The 27692-nt window shown below is 44.1% G+C and overlaps 1 protein-coding gene across 2 annotated transcripts in view; it reads left to right on the top strand.

Annotated features, from left to right (window-relative positions):
* The window catches only part of cntn5 (contactin 5), a 488559-nt gene that overhangs the window by 318875 nt on the left and 141992 nt on the right, over nucleotides 1–27692 (top strand). The window lies entirely within an intron of this gene.

Raw genomic sequence — 27692 nt, 5'->3', positions numbered from 1 at the left:
TAGATTAGTATCCAGGCTGTATTGGAACGTGTGATTGATAGATTAGTATCCAGGCTGTATTTTGATGTGATTGATAGATTAGTATCCAGGCTGTATTTTGATGTGATTGATAGATTAGTATCCAGGCTGTATTTTGATGTGATTGATAGATTAGTATCCAGGCTGTATTTTGATGTGATTGATAGATTAGTATCCAGGCTGTGTCGGAAGGTGTGATTCATAGATCAGTATGATGGCTGTGTATTAATGTTTCTGTAGTCCCAGGATAGGAGATAACGTAGTATAAAGGGGTAGATGTTCCTGGCTGGATAGGAGGTAACGGGGTAGATGTTCCTGGCTGTAGTCCCAGGATAGTTTGAAGAGGTGAACACCTCTGTTCTATTATGGGGAGGAACGTGGTCACATGTCTTGTTTACCACGTCTATCTCAATACAGCCGCGGAAGTGAAATGTCAACCAATCAGATAGGTTGTCTCCTTTCTTCTCCTTCCCAGAGAGGGATCCTGACAACCTTACACTGTGCAATTGCAAATGAGTTTTCTCTTGCTGTTTAATGCATCATATTTTATGAAATGTGTGTGTGTGTGTGTGTGTGTGTGTGTGTGTGTGTGTGTGTGTGTGTGTGTGTGTGTGTGTGTGTGTGTGTGTGTGTGTGTGTGTGTGTGGAATGGGGGTTGAGCAGTGGGGTTGTGGAACATCAATCACTGTGAGTGACAGTAGCTGAAATGATCAGTCAGTGTTGAGCATTGAGAGGTAGTGAAACAGGAAGCAGGATGTTGAGAGGTAGTGAAACAGGAACCAGGATATTGAGAGGTAGTGAAACAGGAACCAGGATATTGAGAGGTAGTGAAACAGGAACCAGGATGTTGAAAGGTAGTGAAAGAGAGACCAGGATTTTGAGAGGTAGTGAAAGAGGGACCAGGATGTTGAGAGGTAGTGAAACAGGGACCAGGATTTTGAGAGGTAGTGAAACAGGAACCAGGATGTTGAGAGGTAGTGAAAGAGGGACCAGGATGTTGAGAGGTAGTGAAAGAGGGACCAGGATGTTGAGAGGTAGTGAAAGAGGGACCAGGATGTTGAGAGGTAGTGAAAGAGGGACCAGGATGTCGAGAGGTAGTGAAACAGGGACCAGGATGTTGAGAGGTAGTGAAACAGGGACCAGGATGTTGAGAGGTAGTGAAAGAGAGACCAGGATGTCGAGAGGTAGTGAAACAGGGACCAGGATGTTGAGAGGTAGTGAAAGAGGGACCAGGATGTTGAGAGGTAGTGAAACAGGAACCAGGATGTTGAGAGGTAGTGAAAGAGGGACCAGGATGTTGAGAGGTAGTGAAAGAGGGACCAGGATGTTGAGAGGTAGTGAAACAGGAACCAGGATGTCGAGAGGTAGTGAAACAGGAACCAGGATGTTGAGAGGTAGTGAAACAGGGACCAGGATTTTGAGAGGTAGTGAAAGAGGGACCAGGATGTTGAGAGGTAGTGAAACAGGAACCAGGATGTTGAGAGGTAGTGAAAGAGGGACCAGGATGTTGAGAGGTAGTGAAACAGGGACCAGGATGTTGAGAGGTAGTGAAACAGGAACCAGGATGTTGAGAGGTAGTGAAAGAGGGACCAGGATGTTGAGAGGTAGTGAAAGAGGAACCAGGATGTTGAGAGGTAGTGAAACAGGAACCAGGATGTTGAGAGGTAGTGAAACAGGAACCAGGATGTTGAGAGGTAGTGAAAGAGGGACCAGGATGTTGAGAGGTAGTGAAAGAGGGACCAGGATGTTGAGAGGTAGTGAAAGAGGGACCAGGATGTTGAGAGGTAGTGAAAGAGGGACCAGGATGTTGAGAGGTAGTGAAACAGGAACCAGGATGTTGAGAGGTAGTGAAACAGGAACCAGGATGTTGAGAGGTAGTGAAACAGGAACCAGGATCTCCTTTCATCAGACCATGTTCAGTAAGTTATTCACCAGCTTAGGAGCAATGACAGACATTCAATAATGAATTTGGGTGATTTTATCCCTCCTTCCCTCCCGATGCCTTTTCTTCACACAAATGTCACTCTTATGTTTGAACAATTGGAGCTATTAGATATTACACTGAACAAAAATATAAACGCAACATGCAAAAATGTCAAAGATTTACAGCTCATATAAGGAAATCAGTCAAATGAAATTAATTAATTAGGCCCTAATCTATGGATTTGACATGACTGGGAATACAGATATGCATATGTTGGTCACAGATATATATAAGGTAGGGGGCGTGGATCAGAAAACTAGTCAGTATCTGGTGTGACCACCATTTGCCTCATGCAGCGCGACACAGCTCCTTCACATAGAGTTGATCAGGCTGTTGATTGTGGCCTGTGGAATGTCGTCCCCACTCCTCTTCAATGGCTGTGTGAAGTTCCTGGATATTGGCGGGAACTGGAACACGCTGTCGTACACGTCGATCCAGAGCACCCCAAACATGCTTGATGATTCAGAGCATCACGTGATCTGCGGTTGTGAGGTCGTTTGGACGTTCTTCCAAGTTTTCTAAAATGACGTTGGAAGCAGTTTATGGTAGAGAAATTAACATTCAATTCTCTGGTTAACATTTCTGCGGTCAGGATGCCAATTGCGCACTCCCTAAAAACTTGAGTCATCTGTGTTCAGTGTGACAAAACTGCACATTTTAGAGTGGCCTTTTATTGTCCCCAGCAAATCAATAAGCTGTTTAATCAGCTTCTTGATATGCCACACCTGTCAGGTGGATGGATTATCTTGGCAAAGGAGAAATGCTCCCTAACAGGGATGTCAACAAATTTGTGCACAACATTTGTGATAAATAATCTTTTATGTGCGTATGGAACATTTCTGGGATCTTTTATTTCAGCTCATGAAACATTTTGATGTGATTTTATTTGTTAGATCCCCATTAGCTGACGCCAATGTGGACAAATAGTCTTCCTGGGGTCTGACGCACAACAGAAAATACATTACAGACAAAATACTTGACATACACACACACACACACACACACTACATGTTCATGTTTTTATGTGTATGTATCAGTTACACATGTCAGAACAGACACACAACAAGTAGGTCACTTTTTTGGTTACTACATGATTCCATGTGTGTTATTTCATAGCTTTGATATATTCACCATTATTCTACAATGTAGAAAATAGTAAAAATAAAGAAACCCTGGAATGAGTAAGTGTGTCCAAACTTTTGACTGGTATTGTACATTTAAAAACATCAAGGGAACATGCGGTGTGTATCTATCAGTTACACATGTCAGAACAGACACACAACAAGTAGGTCACGTTGTGCTTTATTTGTTTTCTGAAACCAGGTTTGCTGTTCACTTGCGCTATATAAGATGGGAGATCCATGCACTCATGGCTCTGTATAATACTGTACGTTTTCTTGAATTTGTTCTGGATTTGGGGACTGTGAAAAGACCCCTGGTGGCATGTCTGGTGGGGTAAGTGTGTGTGTGTGTGTCAGTGCTGTGCGTTAGTTGACGATGCAAACAATTTGGAATTTCCAACACATTAATGTTTCTTATAATAACAAGATATCACAGGACCAACACTTTAATTGTTGCCTTAGTATTTATGTTCAGTATACTCTCTCTCTCTCTCTCTCTATATATATATATATATATATATATATATATATATAGTAAATTACTGAAAGGTTAGACTCTCATGAACACATACCCTCTACAATGCTCACCAGCCGTGCAGGATACGTTAGAAGGGACAATTGAAGCAAGATCAACTATTCTACACAGACACACAATTACCAGGTTACCTGATGAACTTACCTGGTGTTTTCCAGAACATTCCAATATTTTTCTGATGCATTTCAGTCACTTACTGATTGTTACACCTTTCCCATTTCAAATCAAATCAAATTGTATTTGTCACATGCGCCCAAATACAACAGGTGTAGTAGACCTCACAGTGAAATGCTGAATACAATAGATGTAGTAGACCTTACAGTGAAAATGCTGAATACAACAGGTGTAGTAGACCTCACAGTGAAATGCTGAATACAACAGGTGTAGTAGACCTCACAGTGAAATGCTGAATACAACAGGTGTAGTAGACCTTAGTGAAATGCTGAATACAACAGGTGTAGTAGACCTTACAGTGAAATGCTGAATACAACAGGTGTAGTAGACCTCACAGTGAAATGCTGAATACAGCAGGTGTAGTAGACCTTACAGTGAAATGCTGAATACAACAGGTGTAGTAGACCTTACAGTGAAATGCTGAATACAACAGGTGTAGTAGACCTCACAGTGAAATGCTGAATACAACAGGTGTAGTAGACCTCACAGTGAAATGCTGAATACAACAGGTGTAGTAGACCTTACAGTGAAATGCTGAATACAACAGGCGTAGTAGACCTCACAGTGAAATGCTGAATACAACAGGTGTAGTAGACCTCACAGTGAAATGCTGAATACAACAGGTGTAGTAGACCTCACAGTGAAATGCTGAATACAACAGGTGTAGTAGACCTCACAGTGAAATGCTGAATACAACAGGTGTAGTAGACCTCACAGTGAAATGCTGAATACAACAGGTGTAGTAGACCTCACAGTGAAATGCTGAATACAACAGGTGTAGTAGACCTCACAGTGAAATGCTGATGACCTTACAGTGAAATATAACAGGTGTAGTAGACCTCACAGTGAAATGCTTACTTACAAGCCCTTAACCAACAATGCAGTTTTAAGAAAATAGCTAAAAAAAAAAGCGACAAATACAAGGACATATAATTACAGAGCAGCAGTAAGATAACAATAGCGAGGCTACTGTATATACAGGTGGTACCGGTACAGAGTCAATGTGGAGGCTATATACAGGGGGTACCGATACAGAGTCAATGTGGAGGCTATATACAGGGGGTACCGATACAGAGTCAATGTGGAGGCTATATACAGGGGGTACCGGTACAGAGTCAATGTGGAGGCTATATACAGGGGGTACCGGTACAGAGTCAATGTGGAGGCTATATACAGGGGGTACCGGTACAGAGTCAATGTGGAGGCTATATACAGGGGGTACCGGTACAGAGTCAATGTGGAGGCTATATACAGGGTGTTACGGTACAGAGTCAATGTGGAGGCTATATACAGGGGGTACCGATACAGAGTCAATGTGGAGGCTATATACAGGGGGTACCGGTACAGAGTCAATGTGGAGGCTATATACAGGGGGTACCGGTACAGAGTCAATGTGGAGGCTATATACAGGGTGTTACGGTACAGAGTCAATGTGGAGGCTATATACAGGGGGTACCGATACAGAGTCAATGTGGAGGCTATATACAGGGGGTACCGGTACTGAGTCAGTGTGGAGGCTATATACAGGGGGTACCGGTACAGAGTCAATGTGGAGGCTATATACAGGGGGTACCGGTACAGAGTCAATGTGGAGGCTATATACAGGGGGTACCGGTACAGAGTCAATGTGGAGGCTATTTACAGGGGGTACCGGTACAGAGTCAATGTGGAGGCTATATACAGGGTGTTACGGTACAGAGTCAATGTGGAGGCTATATACAGGGGGGTACTGATACAGAGTCAATGTGGAGGCTATATACAGGGGGTACCGGTACAGAGTCAATGTGGAGGCTATATACAGGGGGTACCGGTACAGAGTCAATGTGGAGGCTATATACAGGGGGTACCGGTACAGAGTCAATGTGGAGGATATATACAGGGGGTTACGGTACAGAGTCAATGTGGAGGCTATATACAGGGGGTACCGATACAGAGTCAATGTGGAGGCTATATACAGGGGGTACCGGTACAGAGTCAGTGTGGAGGCTATATACAGGGGGTACCGGTACAGAGTCAATGTGGAGGCTATATACAGGGGGTACCGGTACAGAGTCAATGTGGAGGCTATATACAGGGGGTACCGGTACAGAGTCAATGTGGAGGCTATATACAGGGGGTACCGGTACAATGTGGAGGCTATATACAGGGGGTACCGGTACAGAGTCAATGTGGAGGCTATATACAGGGGGTACCGGTACAGAGTCAGTGTGGAGGCTATATACAGGGGGTACCGGTACAGAGTCAGTGTGGAGGCTATATACAGGGGGTACCGATACAGAGTCAATGTGGAGGCTATATACAAGGGGTACCGGTACAGAGTCAGTGTGGAGGCTATATACAGGGGGTACCGGTACAGAGTCAATGTGGAGGCTATATACAGGGGGTACCGGTACAGAGTCAATGTGGAGGCTATATACAGGGGGTACCGGTACAGAGTCAGTGTGGAGGCTATATACAGGGGGTACCGGTACAGAGTCAATGTGGAGGCTATATACAGGGGGTACCGGTACAGAGTCAATGTGGAGGCTATATACAGGGGTACCGGTACAGAGTCAATGTGGAGGCTATATACAGGGGGTACCGGTACAGAGTCAATGTGGAGGCTATATACAGGGGGTACCGGTACAGAGTCAGTGTGGAGGCTATATACAGGGGGTACCGGTACAGAGTCAGTGTGGAGGCTATATACAGGGCGTACCGGTACAGAGTCAATGTGGAGGCTATATACAGGGGGTACCGGTACAGAGTCAGTGTGGAGGCTATATACAGGGGGTACCGGTTCAGAGTCAATGTGGAGGCTATATACAGGGGGTACCGGTACAGAGTCAATGTGGAGGCTATATACAGGGTGTTACGGTACAGAGTCAATGTGGAGGCTATATACAGGGGGTACCGGTACAGAGTCATTGTGGAGGCTATATACAGGGGGTACCGGTACAGAGTCATTGTGGAGGCTATATACAGAGGGTACCGGTACAGAGTCAATGTGGAGGCTATATACAGGGGGTACCGGTACAGAGTCAATGTGGAGGCTATATACAGGGGGTACCGGTACAGAGTCAATGTGGAGGCTATATACAGGGGGTACCGGTACAGAGTCAATGTGGAGGCTATATACAGAGGGTACCGGTACAGAGTCAATGTGGAGGCTATATACAGGGGGTACCGGTACAGAGTCAGTGTGGAGGCTATATACAGGGGGTACCGGTACAGAGTCAATGTGGAGGCTATATACAGGGGGTACCGGTACAGAGTCAATGTGGAGGCTATATACAGGGGTACCGGTACAGAGTCAATGTGGAGGCTATATACAGGGGGTACCGGTACAGAGTCAATGTGGAGGCTATATACAGGGGGTACCGGTACAGAGTCAATGTGGAGGCTATATACAGGGGGTACCGGTACAGAGTCAGTGTGGAGGCTATATACAGGGGGTACCGGTACAGAGTCAATGTGGAGGCTATATACAGGGGGTACCGGTACAGAGTCAATGTGGAGGCTATATACAGGGTGTTACGGTACAGAGTCAATGTGGAGGCTATATACAGGGGGTACCGATACAGAGTCAATGTGGAGGCTATATACAGGGGGTACCGGTACAGAGTCAGTGTGGAGGCTATATACAGGGGGTACCGGTACAGAGTCAATGTGGAGGCTATATACAGGGGGTACCGGTACAGAGTCAATGTGGAGGCTATATACAGGGGGTACCGGTACAGAGTCAATGTGGAGGATATATACAGGGGGTTACGGTACAGAGTCAATGTGGAGGCTATATACAGGGGGTACCGATACAGAGTCAATGTGGAGGCTATATACAGGGGGTACCGGTACAGAGTCAGTGTGGAGGCTATATACAGGGGGTACCGGTACAGAGTCAGTGTGGAGGCTATATACAGGGGGTACCAGTACAGAGTCAATGTGGAGGCTATATACAGGGGGTACCGGTACAGATTCAATGTGGAGGCTATATACAGGGGGTACCAGTACAGAGTCAATGTGGAGGCTATGGCAATGCCTCTATAGCTGTTCAAGAGTGTTATGGCCTGGTGGTAGAAGCTATTTAGGAGCCTCTTGGACCATGTTCGTTTGTTGGTGATGTGGATGCTTGAAGCTCTCAACCTGCTCCACTGCAGCCCCGTCGATGAGAATGGGGGCGTGCTCGGTCCTCCTTTTCCTGTAGTCCACAATCATCTCCTTTGTCTTGATCACATTGAGCGAGAGGTTGTTTTCCTTGCACCACACAATAATGATGGTATTGGAGTTGTGCCGGGCCTTGCAGTAATGAGTGAACAGGGACTACAGGAGGGGACTGAGCACGCACCCCTGAGGGGCCCCCGTGTTGAGGATCAGCGTGGAAGATGTGTTGCTACCTACCCTTACCACCTGGGGGCAGCCCGTCAGGAAGTCCAGGATCCAGTTGCAGAGGGAGGTGTTTAGTCCCAGGGTCCTTAGTGCCCTCAAAGCTCATCACTAAGCTATGGTGTTGAACCCTGAGCTGTGGTCAATGAATAGCATTCTCACATAGGTGTTCCTTTTGTCCAGGTGTGAAAGGGCAGTGTGGAGTGCAATAGAGATTGCATCATCTGTGGATCTGTTGGGGCGGTATGCAAATTGGAGTGGGTCTAGAGTTTCCTGGATAATGGTGTTGATATGAGCCATGACCAGCCTTTCAAAGCACTTCATGGCTACAGACGTGAGTGCTACGGGTCGGTAGTCATTTAGGCAGGTTACCTTAGTGTTCTTGGGCACAGGGACTATGGTGGTCTGCTTGAAACATGTTGGTATTACAGACTCAGACAGGGAGAGGTTGAAAATATCAGTGAAGACACTTGCCAGTTAGTCAGCGCATGCTCGGAGTACACGTCCTGGTAATCCATCTGGCCCTACGGCCTTGTGAATGTTGACCTATTTTAAGGACTTACTCACGTCGGCTACGAAGAGCGTGATCACACAGTCGTCCGGATCAGCTGGTGCTCTCATGCGTGTTTCAGTGTTGCTTGCCTCGAAGGGAGCATGGAAGTCATTTAGCTCGTCTGGTAGGCTCGTGTCACTGGGCAGCTCTCGGCTGTGCTTCCCTTTGTAGTCTGTAATAGTTTGCAAGCCCTGCCACATCCGACGAGCGTCGGAGCAGGTGTAGTACGATTCAATCTTAGTCCTGTATTGATGCTTTGCCATTTTCAAGTCATTTTACATCTTTTCTTAATAGCCTTTTTTACACAAAAACTTGGTTGCCGTTTCTGTGCTACAATGTTTAAAAATATCATTACTCTTTCTGTAACAATATAGCTAAAACCACTATATTTTGTCAGTATCAGAATAGCCTGTAATTTCAGTCATTCGTGTGGTATTACAAAGTATTGGCTAATGTCTCCAGTCATGTAAAATGACGTAGAAATGCATAACGTTTTATAAAAGACAACGTTTTCCTTGATCCGCAAATGATTGATTCCTGCAAATGCTCATTCCATCTCATCATTCATGCTGCTTTCAAAGGTTATTTACGTGGTAACTCAGTCACCTACATTCATTTTCAAATGTATTTATTTGAATAGATTAGGGAAATTAATAGTTGAAAGAGTTATTCAATACAATGCATCATAATTTAAGCCAATTTTCAACGCTATTTGTGATACAATTTGCTGATTTCTCAGCCAGATCTGGTTCTTGGTCCCCCCTTGGGGAGGGTTCAGTGCTCACGTTGGTGAAAATGGTGATGAATTATACTGTAGATGTGATAAAGTACACTAGAAAGATGTGAAACATTCACAACTCTATTTTCAATTTGTTTTGTCATAGATCAAGAGCAGATTCAGGCTGTTTAGCAATCAGAGAAGAAATCACAAAGGGTTGTGGGTAATGACCAATGACCAAATCATTCCATTGATAGAAATTCAAGTAGTACTGTATCTTGCCTCAGTAGATGTCAATAAGCTCAACCCAAAGAAAGATAATGGTCAGGCATATGAAGGTATACCTACATATCTGAATTTAGAATTTTTGTATTTATTTTTGGAAACAGACAAAATGTATTCTGTTCCATCATGTTAAACAATGTCCCATGTCTGATTTCTGAATATTCAGACTTACATCTCTGACTTACATCTCTGATACCGAGGGTGAATGACCGTAATGCTTCTCATTAACACCTTAAAGTACATATAGATGATCCTAAACTGAGATAAACAGAAGACGGATGCATCTCCCCATGTCTCGGCCAGGGTAACATTCTCACAGGTTTGTCTGTCTGTCTCTGCCATTAGCTATGGGCAGGAAAGACTGCTGTAAAGCCATGCAGGGAGAGAAGTTAAATTCTGGGCAGAGCAGGCGTGGAATCGAAGCAGTTCCATCCATCTGCATTTATCAGACGTTGACAGCTGTGCTGATTTTAAGAGGCAATCTGCGATTGCTACATCTATTTTTAGACTTTTAAAGGTGCAAAATGCAGAAATCACTCTGCCGTTTCCTGGTTGCTAAAATTCAAATAGTTCCCTTATTCATTTCAGTTTATGTGACAAAACAAGCAAGAGAATCATTGTACCATCTAAAGCGCTGTGAAATAGTTTTTCAATAACCCAAAATATAGTATTTTCAGCTGTTTGACGCTGGTGTACAAAACTGAAAGCAAAAGTTGCAAAACTTCTTCGACTTGCTTTCAATGACTGACATATCTATGTTTCACATTTCTATGTGAATTTGGTGGGGTCAACTAAAAATGACATATTGTTAAGCAGCTTTTAGCCCTTCATTCATGAAGAATATAACATAGAAATGTCTCATGGGCTTAGTTCAACTGTCGTACCCCATCAGAGCCCAAAATATAACCTGGTTTTGCAAACAAACACTGTATAGCCTTAAAACATGGTTACAACTATCATTTAAATTTCATTGATGATCAATCTTTGCATCCATAGCTCTGTCTTTGAATTTGAGTGTGGTTAAATTTTTCCAGCCTTATCCCTAAGCTGTTTACCAAATCAGTGGCGGGTATCCACTTTGCTATTGTTTGAAATGCAGATTGCCCCTTTAATGAATGTTTGTGATTAACATGGATTTCTGCTAATGTTCAGCGCTTTTACCTCCTTAATGGAAAGTATTCAGCCTGTTAGTTTTAGACTCAAATGTGGCAGACAGACTCAATTGAAAGCCAAAAATCGCTCGCTTACTCGCACACACACACACACACACACACACACACACACACACACACACACACACACACACACACACACACACACACACACACACACACACATATATATGGAGTGTTTAATAAACATTAAAGATTTTTATTTTTTTGATAATTTCATTTAGCAATATTTTTATATAATGTCTGTTGATTTAATTCCTACAAAACCTTGTCCTTTCACCAGACTAATGTATTATTCTTATTATTTAGTTTCTCTCTTTATTCAGTCAGGTTTAATTTACATAGTGCTGTATAGCCAGTGGTCCCTATCTAGTGGCCTTCCTTCCTGTCTCTCTGTCCTTGACGGATGTGCGCTCTCTTCTTCATAATTTGATGAATGTATCCTAGCTTCAGTCTGCTGAAGTTTCCTTATGCATTTTCGATATGTGGTAAAGATTCTGTCATGCCTTTATGAGTTCCCTGTTTCCATCATCCTCTCCTCCTCGATGAAAGATGACTTAGTGATGGAATTATGAACACCAAACAGCACAAGGCAAATTGAAGAGAAGACCTCTCTCTCTCTCTCTCTCTCTTTTTCTCACTCTCTCTTTCTCACTCTCTCTTTCTTTCTCTCTGTCGCTTTGGTTTCCTAAGGTATGGGAGTTTAACAGTCTGTTTTCCAAGGTGGACAGGTGGTGCTTTCCTTCTCCCTCCCTAGTGATGGAATTATGAACACCAAACAGCACAAGGCAAATTGAAGAGAAGATCTCTCTCTCTCTCTCTCTCTCTCTCTCTCTCTCTCTCTCTCTCTCTCTCTCTCTCTCTCTCTCTCTCTCTCTCTCTCTCTCTCTCTCTCTCTCTGTCACATCTGTTTGTTTTTTTTGACTGCCGGAAAATGTTTTTTTTTATAAAAAAAAATATATATAATTTTGTAAGTATTCATTCACACTCCCGAGGTCCAAGCTCAAATATATCTGCGTACATGAAATAACTAATGTGGCAGGTCACTGAAAGGAAAACAGAAACTGTAGCTAATAAGCTACTGTCCTGGGGCCTCATTTATAAAACAGACTAACGATTCATTTTGATCTTATTAAGTATGACTTATGCAGAAAACCACCTATAAGTAGTTATTTATAAAACCTTACTTTGACGTGGAAATGATCGTACCTCTACTCAAAGTCTAGACTTGACGTAAGTGATTTTTCCCTGCTGGTTATGTCAGGCCATTCTTTTTATCCCTTGCAGTTTAAGGTCAGACCATTTTTATTTTTCACATCAGCCACAGTTTCTGTCTTGCTGCTCCACCTCGTTCACTGCAGCGGCGACACACTCACAAAAAAAAAACTGTTTTTTGGCTTTTGTTTGTCAACCCACTATTTAGTCCACCCGAATAATACGTGTTGCCTGTCTTCAATCTCATCCTACCATCGCCGTAATCTCGTCTTTCTCTTTTGGTCCTATTCCTGTCTAAACCCTCGTTTGTGCCGGCTTTCTAATAAATTGTGATTGTAAGGCATGTTCTAGGTGCCGTCAATTTTTTTGTAAATTTTAGATTTATTATTATTTATATTTATTTATATCACAGTAACAACTGGGCTTCTTGCGTAAGCAAGCTGTTTTATGCTCAGTATCTTTTATGAATCAAACGTAAGCACAGCCATCGGAAATGATCTTACGACTAAGTTCGAGTATAAATCTAACAACATTTGTTATAAATGAGGTCCTGATCTGTCAGTAGGTCCACAGCCTAAAGCCATCTGCTCTCTACACCAGGTCCGGGTCTGTCACTGGGAGTCCCATAGGGCGGCGCACAATTGGCCCAGCGTCGTCTGGGTTTGGCCGGGGGGTAGGCCGTCATTGTAAATTAGAATTTGTTCTTTACTGACTTGCCTAATGACGTCAAGTCAATTGTGCGCCGCCCTATGGGATTCCCAATTACGGCTGGATGTGATGTAGCCTGGATTCGAACCAGGTACTGTAGTGACGCCTCTTGCACTGAGATGCAGTGCCGTAAACCGCTGCAGCTAGAAAAACAGCAAAGTAGCTGTTTTCTATTGACATTCATTTGGATACATCAATAACAATGAGCTGATAATGATTTTGGCTGGTGTAACCGATGTGAAATGGCTAGTTAGTTAGCGGTGGTGTAACCGATGTGAAATGGCTAGTTAGTTAGCGGTGGTGTAACCGATGTGAAATGGCTAGTTAGTTAGCGGTGGTGCGCGCTAATAGCGTTTCAATCGGTGACGTCACTCGCTCTGAGACTTGAAGTAGTTGTTCCCCTTGCGTTGCAAGGGCCGCGGCTTTTGTGGCGCGATGGGTAACGATGCTTCGTGGGGTGTCAGTTGTTGATGTGTGCAAGGGTCCCTGGTTCGAGCCCGGGTTGGGGCGAAGAGAGGGACGGAACCTACACTGTTACACTGGCATAGCTAGAAAAGTTTGCCTTCTCGTCAGGAGAGTCGTCAACACTGAATGTTAATTACGAGGAGATCTCATCTCATATCAAACACTAGGCCAAAAGCTAGCTAAATAGTTTGTTGCTAGCAAACCTGCCAATATGACACGCAAATTAAAACATATCATAAGCTGAAAACAGCTGGTCAAACTAGAAACAGGAAGGAGGAGGATGACGGCTTTAGCGGCGGAGAGGACCGGAGTAATTCATAACTCACCATGTTAGTTCATCAGATGCTCCCAAAAAATATGTGTCTGCAAAACCAAATCAATGCTAACTAGCTAACTTAGAAAAACCAAATCAATGCTAACTAGCTAACTTAGCAAAACCAAATCAATGCTAACTAGCTAACTTAGCAAAAACAAATCAACGCTAACTTAGCAAAACCAAATCAATGCTAACTAGCTAACTTAGCTAGTTAGCATTGATTTGTTTTTGCTAAGTTAGCTAGTTAGCATTGATTTGTTTTTGCTAACTTAGCAAAAACAAATCAGTGCTAACTTAGCAAAAACACATCAATGCTAACTAGCTAACTTCGTTTTTTCCTCATTGGAACGGCAATTACAATGTATCCTATTTCAGTTTATGTGGTTGTTGGCTTAGCTTTCTGTAACTTTGTAGCAAGTACGGTGTGCGTGTGTAGGCGTTGTTACAAGCTTTGCTTTTTCCATTTATATTTTGAGGTTGGACATTAGCGCGTTAGCACGTTTGGCATCGATTGGTGCCACCTCGTTAGTATGTGTTACACCTGTGCTGGCTTGTCAACTCATTAGTCAGAAGGTGTTTCAGCTGGCCCAGTGTGTTTTGGTGTAGAGCTAACAGCTTTAGTGTTTCCCTATTTTGATTGAAAACAAAAACATTCCTTTTCTGATATTCTCTGTTTTTGTTTTGCTCCACTTTGTGGTTTGCTTCCAGTCTTTAAGTTTTGTGAGGATTTTTTAAAATTTCGTTTGCCTTTTCTTGGGCAAATATAGTGGGAGCTCATAGTGGGTGTCACTACTTCCGCCGAAGTCGGGTCCTCTCCTTGTTCGGGCGGCGCTCGGCGGTCGGCGTCGCCGGTCTTCTAGCCATCACCGATTCATTTTCCATGTGTTTTGTCTTGTTTTTCCTCAAACCTGGTTTCAATTCCTTGTTGTGTATTTATCCCTCTGTTCCCCCCCATGTCTTTGTGTGCGATTGTTTATTGTAGTGCTTGTGCACGTTCCCCGTGAGCGCACGACGGGTTATTTTTGAGCCAATTTATCTTGTTGTTCTGGATGCCGTTGGTGTTGCTTAATAAATCTCCGGGTTATTACCCAGTTCTGCTCTCCTGCGCCTGACTTCTCTGCTGCCAATTACGCACCACACTACAGTGGGTGTCTTTTATATCCCAGATCATGGCGGATGTCTTTTAGGTCCCAGTTGTTGTTGATAATCAACTTTCAGTGGATACCCCCATGAGTGTCTTTCAGAACCCCTCCTTGAACCCCACCTGTTTTGGTTTTGGTTGTTGTTAGTGACTCTTTATTAGTTCCCCCTTCTGTAGGAGCAACATTTTTGGGGGTTTCTTGCTTCGGAACATAACAAAATGGGGGCTCGTCCGGGATCTTGTTTCCCATGAGTATGTTAGTCGCTCTAATCACCTACTATAAAGCTCTGCTGTGCCCAGATATTTGAGTTTTCAAAAGACACTTTTGTGGTAGAATTTCTGTCACTGACATCCACCCAAAGGGGTTATAAGATTGGTGGAATCATTTTGAAAGTTGCATAAACACACATGCTAATCTTTTTTGGTAAAAAAAGCCATGGATTTAAGTTGGAAGCATTTGTAGAAAACACTACATGGGACATGCTAGATAAATGTACAAAAGTGAATTTGCTCGTCATTGCAAAGAATTATGACAAAGTTGCACATGCTCACTCAAAAGCTGTAGTCAAAGAGTTAGTCTGTTTTGGTGGAGGAGGAAATCCTGCTGGAGAGAGAGGATGATGGAAAGAGTCCTACGGGTGGTAGAGAACACCCCATAGAGGGGGGATGATGGAAAGAGTCCTACGGGTGGTAGAGAACACCCCATAGAGGGGGGATGATGGAAAGGGTCCTACGGGTGGTAGAGAACACCCCATAGAGGGGGGATGATGGAAAGGGTCCTACGGGTGGTAGAGAACACCCCATAGAGGGGGGATGATGGAAAGGGTCCTACGGGTGGTAGAGAACACCCCATAGAGGGGGGATGATGGAAAGGGTCCTACGGGTGGTAGAGAACACCCCATAGAGGGGGATGATGGAAAGAGTCCTACGGGTGGTAGAGAACACCCCATAGAGGGGGATGATGGAAAGGGTCCTACGGGTGGTAGAGAACACCCCATAGAGGGGGGATGATGGAAAGGGTCCTACGGGTGGTAGAGAACACCCCATAGAGGGGGGATGATGGAAAGGGTCCTACGGGTGGTAGAGAACACCCCATAGAGGGGGGATGATGGAAAGGGTCCTACGGGTGGTAGAGAACACCCCATAGAGGGGGGATGATGGAAAGAGTCCTACGGGTGGTAGAGAACACCCCATAGAGAGGGGATGATGGAAAGTGTCCTACGGGTGGTAGAGAACACCCCATAGAGGGGGGATGATGGAAAGGGTCCTACGGGTGGTAGAGAACACCCCATAGAGGGGGGATGATGGAAAGAGTCCTACGGGTGGTAGAGAACACCCCATAGAGGGGGATGATGGAAAGGGTCCTACGGGTGGTAGAGAACACCCCATAGAGGGGGGATGATGGAAAGGGTCCTACGGGTGGTAGAGAACACCCCATAGAGGGGGATGATGGAAAGGGTCCTACGGGTGGTAGAGAACACCCCATAGAGGGGGGATGATGGAAAGAGTCCTACGGGTGGTAGAGAACACCCCATAGAGAGGGGATGATGGAAAGTGTCCTACGGGTGGTAGAGAACACCCCATAGAGGGGGGATGATGGAAAGGGTCCTACGGGTGGTAGAGAACACCCCATAGAGGGGGGATGATGGAAAGGGTCCTACGGGTGGTAGAGAACACCCCATAGAGGGGGGATGATGGAAAGGGTCCTACGGGTGGTAGAGAACACCCCATAGAGGGGGGATGATGGAAAGGGTCCTACGGGTGGTAGAGAACACCCCATAGAGGGGGGGATGATGGAAAGGGTCCTACGGGTGGTAGAGAACACCCCATAGAGGGGGGATGATGGAAAGGGTCCTACGGGTGGTAGAGAACACCCCATAGAGGGGCGGATGATGGAAAGGGTCGTACGGGTGGTAGAGAACACCCCATAGAGGGGCGGATGATGGAAAGGGTCCTACGGGTGGTAGAGAACACCCCATAGAGGGCGGATGATGGAAAGGGTCCTACGGGTGGTAGAGAACACCCCATAGAGGGGGGATGATGGAAAGAGTCCTACGGGTGGTAGAGAACACCCCATAGAGGGGCGGATGATGGAAAGGGTCCTACGGGTGGTAGAGAACACCCCATAGAGGGCGGATGATGGAAAGGGTCCTACGGGTGGTAGAGAACACCCCATAGAGGGGCGGATGATGGAAAGAGTCCTACGGGTGGTAGAGAACACCCCATAGAGGTGCAACTGAGAAAGGTAGAACTAATGGCAAAATGGGAACAACAGAAATTAGAGCTGGAGTGAAAGAGAACATTCAGACTAGAACGAAGAAGAAGAATGTGTGCCATTCGATTAAGAGGATCTGGACACACTCAGAATCTAGTCAGGCCATCCTGCACCCTCAAGAAAGTTTGATCTTGGTCAGAACAGCCGACTTGTACTGCATTTCAACGAAAAGGAAGTACAATGTCACTATATTTGAGCGGATTGCACCTCCCTAAAATGTTTGCGAGATATTCGGTCACTGCTCTTCCAAAAATGTTCTTGTTGGAAAAGCTACGATTACTGTTGGTTCCAGAGGTATACAGACAACAGTTCCGTAAATTACGAAAGACAGAATCACAAAGCCATGTTGTGTTTGCAAGCGAACAAGCATGTATTTTTGATCGGTGGTGTGGTTCTCAAGAGGTCAAGAGGTTAAGAGGTCAAGGACCTTGAGGATTTAAAGACACTCATACTTCTCGGGCAGTTCACGAATTGCCTTCATGAAAGAGTTGCTACCTACATTCATGAGCACGAGGATCTCACTCTTGAGAAAAGCTGTAGTCCTTGCAGATGAGTTTGTGTTGACACATAAAACTACCTTCACAAACAAAGCACCCAGTTGCTATCCCTACGCAAAAAGCAATCCAGAGAGTGTGCAGTCTTTTTCTACAATGCCCAAAGATAAGGATTGGCAGAAAATTGTTTTTTGTTGTTGTTACCGGCAGTTTGTCATTACTGCCGTGAGAAAGCCACATTGTCTCAGTGTTCTAAGTTGAAACAGAGAAATGAGTGAGAGAAAAAGCTGTTTATTTTTGAGGGAGGACTCCAGCCCATTAAAACTCTGGTTTATCTGGTGTATCTCCTAAACAAGAGTTTGGATCAGATGTGTCTGAACACTTTGTTTCAGACGGGTTCGTGTGTCTGCCAAGTGGGGATGATGTTTTTTTAATGTTTTATTTAACCTTTATTTATACAGGTTTTTTTCTCATTGAGATAATGTCTCTTTTCCAAGAGAGACCTGGTCCAATAGCCCCAGGGGGAACACCGTTTCAGACAAAACAACTTCCATACACTAACACAACATTAAACACAACTATAAACACACACACAGTACAACAAAAACATTTCACGTTAAAAAAACACGGAAGTCTTGACTAAAACAGCTGGCCTAAAAACAATTACAGTCTTCTATAATATGTACATCAATCAAGTGTTTAAACTCCACCAACGAAACTAGATCATCAAATTTTAAAATGTTCAGGACAGAATTCCAGGACCACAGAGCTGAGTAACTAAAACTATTTCTATCATGACCCGTTCTAATTTTTGGCACCGTTAGAAGCAAATGAGAATGGGACCGTAATTGATATTTATTTACCGACCTGATTAAAAAAAGAACAGAAATAAAATGGCATTTTACCCAATATGGCCTTATAAATCAGTGTTAAGCAGCCGGTGAAGATACAGCGAGACACTGGGGCAGCCCAATCCTTAATTTTGGAGGGTGTTTTGCCTTTGTCTAACACCTCAGCAACTGGTTACAGTGTGTTAGTACAAGTCGTGGAGATGGGTTGCATGGAAGTTTCTTTGTATAATGTGAACCACGAGTCTGATCTTATTTCTGGTTCCGTTGTCGTTGGAGTGAGGCCTAGCCTAACGGTGAAGGGGGTCTTATTTATTTTGGGAAATGATTTGGCTGGAGGGAAGGTCGTGCTAAATCCTGTTATTTGTAAGGAACCCAGAGTGCAGAAACGTACCCTAGAGTGTTCCCAGTGTGTGCCATTACACATGCAATGTCTAAGAAAGTTGCAGAGAGCAAGTTTAGTGTTAAGGATGACCTCAACAATCCCACCATGCTCGATCTGTCTCAGACCTTTATGTGTGATCCTAATTTCGGTAAACCTTCTGAGTTGATCTGTCCTTTGAAAATCCCAAAAGTGAGCAATTTTGTAGGACCACTAACAGAAAAGAGGGTCACTACAGTTGACACTTCAATGTCTAGGAAACAGCTGATTGCTGAACAGAGTAAACATCCTTTCCCTCTCACCTCTTTTTGCTGAGATACGTCCAAAGAGTTTGATGAAGTTTGTGTGGGGTACTTTGACAGAGATGGTTTTCTGATGAGGAAATGGCGTTCTCGCACCACTTATGGGCAACAGTTGGCCCAGTGTATCTCAAATTGGACTTCGACAAGAGATACTGAGGTTGGCTCTCAATGGTGGTATGGCAGGCCAACTTGCGGGCAACAAGTTGGCCTACTTCTTCTCGCTTGGTCTGAAACAAGATGTTGTGACTTACTGTAAATCCTGTCACGTTTACCAGCGGACAGGTAAACCAAACCAAAGTGTACCGGTTGCAACTTTACAGCCTATTCCTGTCAGCAGAGTTATGGTGGACTGTGCTGGTCCTTTGCCCAAAGCAAAGAGTGGTGGACCAGTTTCTCTTGACTATCATGTGCACTGCCACTCGTTTCCCTGAGGCCATTCCACTGAGGAAAATCACGGCTCCCAGTATTGTTAAGGACCTGGTGAAATTTCAATGTTTGTACTTCTGCAAGTAGTGCAATCAGACAAAGGTTTGAATTTCATATCAAATGTCTTCCAGCAAGTGCTACAGTAGTTGGGTGTTATCCGTTGCCCGTCTAAAGTCCTGAGGAGAGTGAACGAGGTTTGTTATAGGTTACTGCTTTCCCCTGATTACCGTATTCACCCCTCGTTCCATGTGTCTCTCCTCAGGCCGGTGGTGGTTGGCCCGGTCCAGGAGTCTGAGGTGTGGGAGGTTCCTCCGCCAGAGTCTCAAGGTGCTCTTGAGAGATTTCATCAGACTTTGAAGTCTGTGTTGAGAGCTTACTGCTTTGAGTTTGAAAAAACTGGGATGAATGGGACCTTCTTGTGCTGTTTGCAGTGCGAGAGGTTGTTCAGGAATCGCTCGGTTTTAGTCATGTCAGAGGTCCTTTGAGCTTGCTGAAAGAGAGGTTGTTGCAAGGTAACACTTTAAACAGATGATACAGATTGCACCCTGCCTGTGAGTTTGCCAGTAACAATCTGGAGAAGGCACAAATGAAAATGAAAGTTTGGTCAAAAGGCCAGAGGCCGCACTTTCGATGTGGGCGACCAATTCCTGGTTTTGTTGCCCATTTTGGGGTCCCTGTTGCAAGCCTGCTTTTTAGGCCCTTACCCCATTGTGAAAAAAAATTGGTGATCTGGAATACATCATTGCCAAACTGGAGCGCAGGAAGAAACCCCAGCTGTGTCACTTCAACCTGTTGAACCCTTCACTTGTCTTCGTAGGAATAACACAATATTGTTGCTCTGCTTTTAGAATACCAAGGTTTATTCTCAGATGTGCCAACTCAGACAAATGTACTAGAGCATGACATTGATGTTGGGGACTCTGCCCCAATCAAACAACATACATATCGAAGTGAATCCTGAAAAGAGAGAGAAACTCTGCAGTGAGGTGGAGTTCATTCTTGAGCACGACATAGCAACAATCCGAGGAGTTCTCCCTGGTATATTAGTACCTACGGCAGATGGGTCTTTGCGGTTTTGTTACGATTTTCAGAAACTCAATGACGTTACTAAGCCAGACTCGTACCCTTTGCCCAGGGTTGATGATTGTGTTGACGCTGCTACGTATGTTAGCAAGTTTGATCTGCTGAAGGGATGTTGGCAGGTCCCTCTAACTGAGCGCACCAACGAGTTGTCTGCTTTTGTCAATCCTGATGGTTTGTTTTCCTTCGTCTTCTCTTCGGGTTACAAAATGCCGGAGCAACGTTTCAAAGGCTCATGTATATCATGCTACTTGATCTGGAAATTTGGACGATTTGGTGGCCAGAACTCCTCCAGAATTTTAGGAGTCTGTTCGAGCGTTTCGCAGCTGCCAACTTGTAAAAGAGCAAAAATTGTCTGAGCAACAGTGAAATATTTCGGGAAGATGGTGGGGCAAGGGAAGGTCTGACCGGTCTTGGCAAACAGGAAGGCCATCAACAACCTTCCGGTGCTTCACGCTAAGAACTGCACCGATTCTTGGGAATTGCTGGTTACTACTGGGCTTTCTGCAAGAACTTTTCCAGGTTGTTGCGCCATTTATAGATTTGACCAGTACGAAAGTCATTTTCTGTTGGAGCCCCAACTGTCAGGAGGCTTTTGATCTCTGCACCGGTGCTGCTATGAATTTCTGTCTTTCATTTGCTTTGTACTCCGATGCCAGGGATGTGGGAGCATGTGGCTGGGTTTCTACAGAAACACAATAACAAATTTGAGCAACCTGTGGGGTACTTTTCAAAGAATTTGGCTTCATATATAAAACAGTACTAGACTATCGAGAAGGAGACACTCGATTTGATACTGGGTCTTCAGCACTTTGACGTTTATGTATCGTTTCTACCCCTCTGGTTAGAATTATAACCCTCTCATTTTCCTGCAAAAGATGAACTACACAAACTGCCGACTCCTTCGCTGTAGTCTTATATTGCATGAGTTGAAATCAGACATGACCGTGGTAAGGACAACTTGGTTGCTGATTGCCTTTCAAAGGTGTGCAGTCAATTCGTTTTGTTTTGTGTACAGCCCTGGCACACATTGTATTTTGACTGCACTTTGCCATATTGGAGAAGTTTTGTTTTGGTTGAGCTTGTTCCAAGGTTATTATAAATGTGTGTGATTTTACCTATTGTTTCTCAAAACAACTGAGTTTTAAGCAGCTATATATATATATATATATATAGGTGTACAGAGGCCCATTATCAAGTTTATCATTTTAAACGGCTAATTGATCCTTAGAAAACCCCTTTGCAATTATGTTAACACAGCTGAAAACTGTTGTTTTGATTAAAGAAGCAATAAAACTGGCCATCTTTAGACTAGTTGAGTATCTGGAGCATCAGAATTTGTGGGTTCAATTACAGGCTCAAGATTGCCAGAAACAAAGTGCTTTCTTCTGAAACTCGTCAGTCTATTCTTGTTTTGAGAAATGAAGGCTATTCGATGCTAAGAAACTGAAGATCTCGAACAATGCTGTGTACTACTCCCTTCACAGAACAGCGCAAACTGGCTCTAACCAGAATAGAACGAGGAGTGGGAGGCCCCGGTGCACAACTGAGCAAGAGGACAAGAACATTAGGGTGTCTAGTTTGAGAAACAGACGCCTCGCAAGTCCTCAACTGACAGCTTCATTAAATAGTACCCGCAAAACACCAGTCTCAACGTCAAAAGTAAAGAGGCGACTCCGGGATGCACAGTTTGCAGAGTTGCAAAGAAAAAGCCAGACTGGCCAATAAAAAGAAAACATTAAGATGGGCAAAGGAACACACACATTGGACAGAGGAACTCATTTTAATACGGGTCCCACGTGTGAATCGAACCCCGGCGTTGCAAGCACCATGCTCTACCAACTGATCTACAGTTGAAGTCGGAAGTTTACATACACTTAGGTTGAAGTCATTAAAACTTGTTATTCAACCACTCCACAAATGTATTGTTAACAAACTATAGTCTTGGCAAGTCGGTTAGCAAATCTACTTTGTGCAAGACACAAGGAATTTTTCCAACAATTGTTTACAGACAGATTATTTCACTTAGAATTCACTGTATCACAATTCCAGTGGTTCAGAAGTTTACATACACTAAGTTGACTGTGCCTTTAAACAGCTTGGAAAATTCCAGAAAAATGAAGTTATGGCTTTAGAAGCTTCTGATAGGCTAATTGACATCATTTGAGTCAATTGGAGGTGTACCTGTGGATGTATTTCAAGGCCTACCTTCAAACTCAGTGCCTCTTTGCTTGACATCATGGGAAGATCAGAAGAAATCAGCCAAGACCTCAGAAAAAAGTTTGTAGACCTCCACAAGTCTGGTTCATCCTTGGCAGCAATTTTCAAATGCCTGAAGATACCGTGTTCATCTGTACAAACAATAGTACGCAAGTATAAACACCATGGGACCATGCAGCCGTCATACCGCTCAGGAAGGAGAGGCGTTCTGTCTCCTAGAGATGAATGTACTTTGGTGCGAAAAGTGCAAATCAATCACAGAACAACAGCAAAGGACCTTATGAAGATGCTGGAGGAAACCAGTACAATAGTATCTACATCCACAGTAAAACGAGTCCTACATCGACATAACCTGAAAGGCCGCTCAGCATGGAAGAAGCCACTGCTCCAAAACCGCCATAAAAAAGCAGACTACGGTTTGCAACTGCACATGGGGATAAAGATCGTACTTTTTGGAGAAATGTCCTCTGGTCTGATGAAACAGAAATTTGAACTGTTTGGCCATAATGAGCATCGTTATGTTTGGAGGAAAAAGGGGATGCTTGCAAGCCGAAGAACACCATCCCAACCGTGAAGCATGGGGGTGACAGCATCATGTTGTGGGGGTGCTTTGCTGCAGGAGTGACTGGTGCACTTCACAAACTAGATGGCATCATGAGGAAGGAAATGATGTGGATATACTGAAGCAACATCTCAAGACATCAGTGAGAAAGTTAAAGCTTAGTCGCAAATGACTCTTCCAAATAGACAATGACCCCAAGCATACTTCCAACGTTGTGGAAAAATGGCTTAAGGTCAACAAAGTCAAGGTATTAAGGCAATTTTAAGGCAATGCTTCCAAATACTAATTGAGTGTATGTAAACTTCTGACCCACTGGGAAAAGCTGAAATAAATAATTTTCTCTGCTATTATTCTGACACTTTGTCACGGTTGTTAGAAGGAGTGGACCAAGATGCAGCGTTTTTGTAGTTCCACATATTTATTAAAAGTGAAACTGAATGCAAATACAGAAAACTTGAAATACCAAAACAACAAACCGTGACGCAGAGAGAACAACACACTACTCAAAAGACAATCACCCACAAACCACTGTCGTGTCTTTGGCTATGCCGGATTAAGTGATATGACATGCTAACTTATAAAATGATTTCTCTGTAATTAATATTACCTGATTAAGCTAATCATGTAAATGTAATTAACTAGAAAGTCGGGGCACCACGGAAGAACGTTTATAGAGCTGTTATCTTCCGAATAAACTCTTAAAATACTTTGTAATATTTTACCTCGATAGCAGTCAATATTAACCCTTGTCTTATTTTCAGTCTCATAATGAAAGTTGTAAATTCTTGGCTATCTTCACGAACCCTGGCTAACAAGTTGAATCAGCAATACAAAATTGGGTTTAATTATTTATTTACTAAATACCTAACTAATCACACAGAATTACAAATACACAGAATACAATGATGTCATACAGAAAACGTCCTGGTGGACGGAACCTGTATGAAAGCTAGTTACACAAAGGAAAGGGGGTTGGGCTTGAATGAAAGAGCGGGAAGATTTAGGAACACGGAAACAGCAGCTATGCTATCGTAAATACATTATCTTATGCATTCTAAATTACCGCCCATTTGGAAAAGGAAAATGCAATAAATATTTACTCTGAGCTGCGCTTCGGTAGATTGGTCGTAGATGCTGGCCGGGTTGGCCAACAGATCTCCCTGTTTTCGGAAGAATGTCAATGGTGGTCCATTGGATACGTGGTGGTATCTTCGTCTGGTTGTTAGACTGGATCCGTCGTCTGTCCTTTCCTAACCCACGTTAGCAGCGGCCGCTGCTAACTCAACGGCTAGGAAGTAGCACTTCTGTAGTGAATAAGCTCAAAGTTCATACCAGTTCATACCAGAGCTCATGCCGAGGTTGGCTTAGTTCTGTACTTGACATGTGTGTCCTTCTAACGTAGAGGCTGCAGACCTCCCGTACTGGAACAACGTGGTTATCTTTTCATCACATCAAAGGATTATATAGTGGAGAGGGGGAGGGAGGTGTTTCATCGTTTATAACCCCTGTCTCTTCACAGGGTTGGGCCACTGATCGAGCAGGGCACTTTCCTTATGAAAACCCAAATCTCTCATTCGGAAGCTAAAATTACATTTCATCTCCTAACAAACATTTTCAATATCAAACATTTCAATTGCATAACAATTCCATGTGACTCTGATAACTAGAGGGCGTATACTTTCTCAGATACAGTTTATGTCGTCCTGTCATCAGTCATAATGTCTCAGATGACAATCGAACTGACATACATACTCATTACGTTCCCAAGCATATTTCCAACTGGTTTTATTAACAAAATATGTGGTATTTTTCCCCATTTGTTTGATGTTCCCAGACTCTCTATATTTAACACAGGCTATTCAAGTCCTTCAGTAGATTCAGAGAGGGGAAGTGGTAAAAGGTATTTATGGGGGGGGGTCATAAACCTTACCCACAGGCCAACGTCATGACAGTCCCCCCATGTTGGGTTCAATCTTGCGATTAACCTGCATGTTATAACCCAACATAAAAATGAACGTGGGTTGTCCTAGTTGTGGATCATCGTTGTGGTCCCCATCTGGCGGTCGACCCGGGTAGGGTGTCTGCAAATGAAGAAGTCCGCTCCAAGGCTGGGCAGCAGATGTCCAGTTGGTGGTTGCTATTGCAGTCCCCCCTCTGGTGGTCGACCCGGGTAGGGTCTCTGCAAATGAAGAAGTCCGTTCCATGGCTCGGCAGCGGATGTCCGGATTGGGATCGCCGTTCCGGACCCGTCGTCTGGTCGTCCAGACTGGAATATCTGGGCAGTAACTTAGGCAGATGTTAACAACGCACACACACTCATGAAATATATCATTACATTTCCTCCCAAATGAGCGGCGTTGTGGCACTAACTGATGGTTGTATGGGGGAGTTGTTTATGGCTCTATCACTTTCTATGTGCTGAAGAAAATGAAACAAAATGAATGAAAGCATAAACAAAACAAAATATAGTTATGCCACCTTAATCATCTAATTGGACTGTATTCTATCTACGTCCATGGTCTTGGCAAAATGACCCTATCATGGCATTGTCTAATGTCATATCTAGGGCTTTCCTAATTTGCGGGGTGGCGCTTAGGGTACTATCCTAAGTTGACAACTATATGATAAGTCTACAGCTGTAAGGCACTAGTTTTGGGCAGTCTACAGGATGACCTATGGACTTCTGGTTAGAAAACTGGTGAGTGCTGTAGAGTCAAAGGCCTAGAAGTAAATGTTCAACTTTACTAAGGCTGGTATTTTGCTTGGACCCTTAAGTGGTCCTAGCATAAATCCTAATTGGATGTTCCGTTGTGCATGTGCGTTTATGCTTACACAATCGCGCATTTCAAGGGAAGAAAACCAAGTATCCTGGCAGATTACAACTTGTTCAGAATGAGTCTGACGTAGTCAGGTAATTTTCAGGTCAATGCCTGGAGGTCAGTCAGAATTGGTGTCAAGGGAGTCTGTAGTAGTTTTCTAAAAGTCACTGTGTCTTCCACTATTGTAGTGGCAGTAGGTATGAAGTCAATTTCATAGCTATGTTGTCCACGGAGGAGCTAACCTCACGACGGAAGTACTCTAAGTATTAGACCAGTCGTACGTGGTGTGATCATGGTTCATGACTTCTAATAATTTTCTCCTGAACGGAGGGTTCTATTTATTAGTGGCATGTGTTAACCATTGGAAGAGTGCAATGGAGATTCCCTTCCCCGTGTTGCACTCTGAGTGACTCCTATGTCGCTATTATCAATAGCAATTTAACTTGTGAGGTTACTAATCCTCTTACTGAGTGTTGCTGGACTGACTGTGGTATTGGTACTGGTATTCAAGGGGTCCAGTTGTCCTACCGATTTATTCTGAAATATTATCTACCGGAACACATGATTGGAGCATATTACTAGTTGTATTGTAGTTGAACCTACACATGGCAAGGAATGATTATTGTTGCCATTTGTTTTGGAGGTGGACAAGTCCATTGGACTTCCTTTACGACCAGTGTGGTACACCTCAGTACTATCTTAGACGTGTTCTAAGATACTCCCCGTCTAGGGGCCTGTCTGCTCCTCACTGTTCTCATAGGGGAGTTTACAACTAGATTTGATTTATGCTCTGGCGGCCTCGTACGGTGTTGTCCGTAGTCTCGACCCCCCCACCGGCCTCGATGAGGCTCATCATGGGTCTGGGCTACTATTCCCCCCCCTTTGTGTCTCGGGACCCCCCCACCAGCGGATGGTGTTGGTGTCCGAGGCGCAAACGAAAAGGTCGAACCCTATGTACGAGTCGTCAGTGGCCGCGTTATTATGAGAATGGCTGTAACCTTTCAACCAAATATCCTGGTGTTTGTGCTTCAACACCCTCAGTGGCTGTCGAGGTCTGTCAGTCACCACCGCGTCCGCGTGTGGCAACCTCTTCAGTACCTGCAAACTGAGACGAGGATATCGGTCTGTGATATCGCAAAGTGTTTCACCAGTGGGAGTCATCGGATCAGTTGCTGGACTGACGCCATTAGTGTCATTGTAAGGGGTGACAGTCCCCAACAAAGCAGAAGGTGTATCATCGGAAGCAGAGTGTACTCTGCACATCAATGTTTTTCTTGCTGAGACGGCCGCAGTGCTTGCGGAAGTGTCCGAAGGGCAAGGGAAGTTCATCTCAACTATCAAATTGCACTACTGCAAGGAGGAGGGACGTTGCTTATTCACAGAGACAGCTGGCTCGAAATCATGAAAAGAATGGTCAATCAGGTTGGCTGATGGAATGTGTCGAGATATCGTAATATCTCCTTGGATCGGATTCTTCACCAAGAGGTTTCTAAACGTCTTTTCCCAAAGGGGTGCTT

Source organism: Salmo salar, chromosome ssa20 (genome assembly GCF_905237065.1).
Source record: "Salmo salar chromosome ssa20, Ssal_v3.1, whole genome shotgun sequence".
Classification (NCBI taxonomy): domain Eukaryota; kingdom Metazoa; phylum Chordata; class Actinopteri; order Salmoniformes; family Salmonidae; genus Salmo; species Salmo salar.
The sequence above is the reverse complement of the archived record's forward strand: the minus strand, read 5'-3'. Positions and strand labels throughout refer to the sequence as shown.